We start from the raw sequence: 2,455 nt of genomic DNA, 5'->3' as shown, positions 1-2,455 counted from the left end.
AAACATCTAACTTCGAACAAAAACAAAACAAGGAACAAATCATTTATATTATAAACACATTATTGTGCATTGGTATTCGGATGCTATAAACAAACAAAAAAACCACACAGAAAAACAAAACTTATTAACATTTATTATTCAATACCTACCAAAAATAAAATAAAAACAAAATCGAAATTTGCTTCCACTTTTGCATTCGGCAATAGCTGCTCTCCGGCATAATTAACATTTTGTAAACATATGTTTTTTTTTTTTTTTTTGTTATTTTCTTGTTCTTGTTATTATCATTTAAATGAAGTGTCTGACTGGCTGGCTGACGAATAAAAGTGAATCTGTAGCGAGAGAATAACAATAAGATATGATATCAATTCCACACCTCTTTTATGACGGGGGGTTTTTTCGAACTAACCCAGATAACGTCAGAAGACATTTGTTCTTCAAAAATTTTAATTTAATTTCAATACTTAAATATTTTATTAATAAAATATCGATTTTTGTATAAAATTTAGTTTCAGCATGAAGTTAGGTGTAGCATAGGAAATGATTCAATACAAAATATTAAATCGGTTGTTTTCTGACAGTTGTATTGCCACCTGAGGTGTTTTTTTCAAAAGGAGGGTGGCGCCCGAATGGGTTAAAGCAAAAACAAATATATTGTGGGATTTTCTTTTTCATTTTTATATTTTCTTCTTTTTTCCAGAGATGCCTTACCCCGCATGGAAAATTATCGTATGACCATACGTGACAAGAAGAGACCCTCCATTGGCCAGCTGCAATGTGAAGTTTCGGGTGAACAGGTAATTATTGATGGGGAATTTTTTTAACTTGTAGAAAAGAAAAATAAACAAGTGAAAAACGCTTTAAGTTCGAACGGGCAGAACTTTTGATACCCTCCACCATAGGTACACTTACAGGGTGTGACAAAACAAAAACTGAAACAAAATCAAACGCCATAATTTTTACATTTTTTTTTTAATTTTATTTAATTGAAAGCAAAAAATGTCGGAAATGACATAAAATGTTAGAGTAAATTTAGTTTTGTTCGAATTGGTCACCTTTGGCACGAATTACGGCCTTCAAACGGCCAATGAAACCGTCACACACTGCCCGAATGTTGTTCTGCGGTATTTTGGCCCATTCCCGGTGAAGCGTTTGCTAGAGGTGGTCGACACTTTGCTATTTTTTAGTACCAGCCTTAAACTCCTTGTATATTAGAACTTTTTAAAGGGTTAACCTACTTTATAAGGATTTATTTGACATATATGCAAAGGATTTGACTATTGGAACCCACTGGGTTAACGAAATCCGGTTAAATGTAAACGTACAATTACTTTCCAAAATACTCCAGACACAATAGTCCAACGGATTGGTATCCGGAGATTGTGCGCCGCAAATGAAGCGAGGAAAATCTCTGGATACCAATCCGCGTGCTGAGTGCGATGTGCAGAGTCCTGTTGGAATGTCCAGGATCTGCGGCCAAAATGTTTGCATGCCCAAGGCTTTAATACACCCTCCAGAATATTTTTGCGGCATTTATTCTGATGCTACGGTCGATAATTACGAGCTCAGAGCGACCATCGGCTGTTTTGGTGGCCAACCAAAGGTGCACATTTTTAGCTGACCTCTATGGCAAGTAAATACGATCAAAATAATCGCTTGCAAACTGATTTGTTTACAAACTGCTGGACAACGAATGTTTTCTCACCGGAGAAAACCAAATTCGGCCGTTCACCACTTTCGACCAAGCGAAGCAACTCTTTAGCCTTTTTGAGTCAATTTTCTTTCTGTTGCCGTGTAAGTTTTTGCACCTTTTGGAATTTCAATGGCTTTACCCCGAGCTCATTTTTCAATATTTGCCGAATGGAATATTGCGATATGTTCAGCTCACGAGCCATTTTTCAGCCACTGCAACGCGGATTTCTATAAGGTCGTTTCTTTACTTTTCGAACCTTTTCTGCTGATGTTGCTGTTTTCTTCCGTCCCCTTCCTTGACGTCGGACTACGCTACCAGTATCACGGTAACGAGCGATGCTACGAGACACTAAAGGTTTATTTACATTTAAGTGCTGGAGTGCTCAAATGTAATGAGCTGTCACTGGAATAAATTTTGACAGCTGTCGGACGAGTGGCTTAGTAATGACAGCAGTCTGAAGTTGGTTGCAGTTTTTTTCATCTCAAGTGTTTTTTTTTCTAGGAACTCTACTAAATAGCCCATGTTTAGAGTTCGATTTCGGCTTATTAATAGATCTTGTAAATTATATACAGTAGACCACGGATATAAGAACATCTTATATAAGAAAAACACGGACATAAGAAAAGGTTACACCTATATAAGAATGCGGTTTATTATATAAAATACATTCATATAAGAAAAACCCGCTTATAAGAACAAATTTCTCGATTTTTTTTATGTTCTTATATCCGTGGTCTACTGTATAGACCCCATGGGCCTTGT

The 2,455-nt window shown here is 36.3% G+C and overlaps 1 long non-coding RNA gene across 1 annotated transcript; it reads right to left on the bottom strand.

Moving 5' to 3' along the window:
* Window positions 1–1,051: 1,051 nt before the first annotated feature.
* Window positions 1,052–1,371, bottom strand: LOC133334899 (uncharacterized). Its single transcript, XR_009754504.1, has 2 exons — window positions 1,326–1,371; window positions 1,052–1,155 (listed from the first exon to the last, which is right to left on the bottom strand). It is a non-coding gene; the product is annotated as an uncharacterized LOC133334899 (long non-coding RNA).
* Window positions 1,372–2,455: the final 1,084 nt, after the last annotated feature.

Source organism: Musca vetustissima, unplaced genomic scaffold (assembly GCF_032173495.1).
Source record: "Musca vetustissima isolate MV318-11 ecotype Yass unplaced genomic scaffold, APGP_CSIRO_Mvet_v1 utg22071, whole genome shotgun sequence".
Taxonomy (NCBI): Eukaryota; Metazoa; Arthropoda; class Insecta; order Diptera; family Muscidae; genus Musca; species Musca vetustissima.
This window is presented reverse-complemented; position numbering and strand designations above follow the sequence as displayed.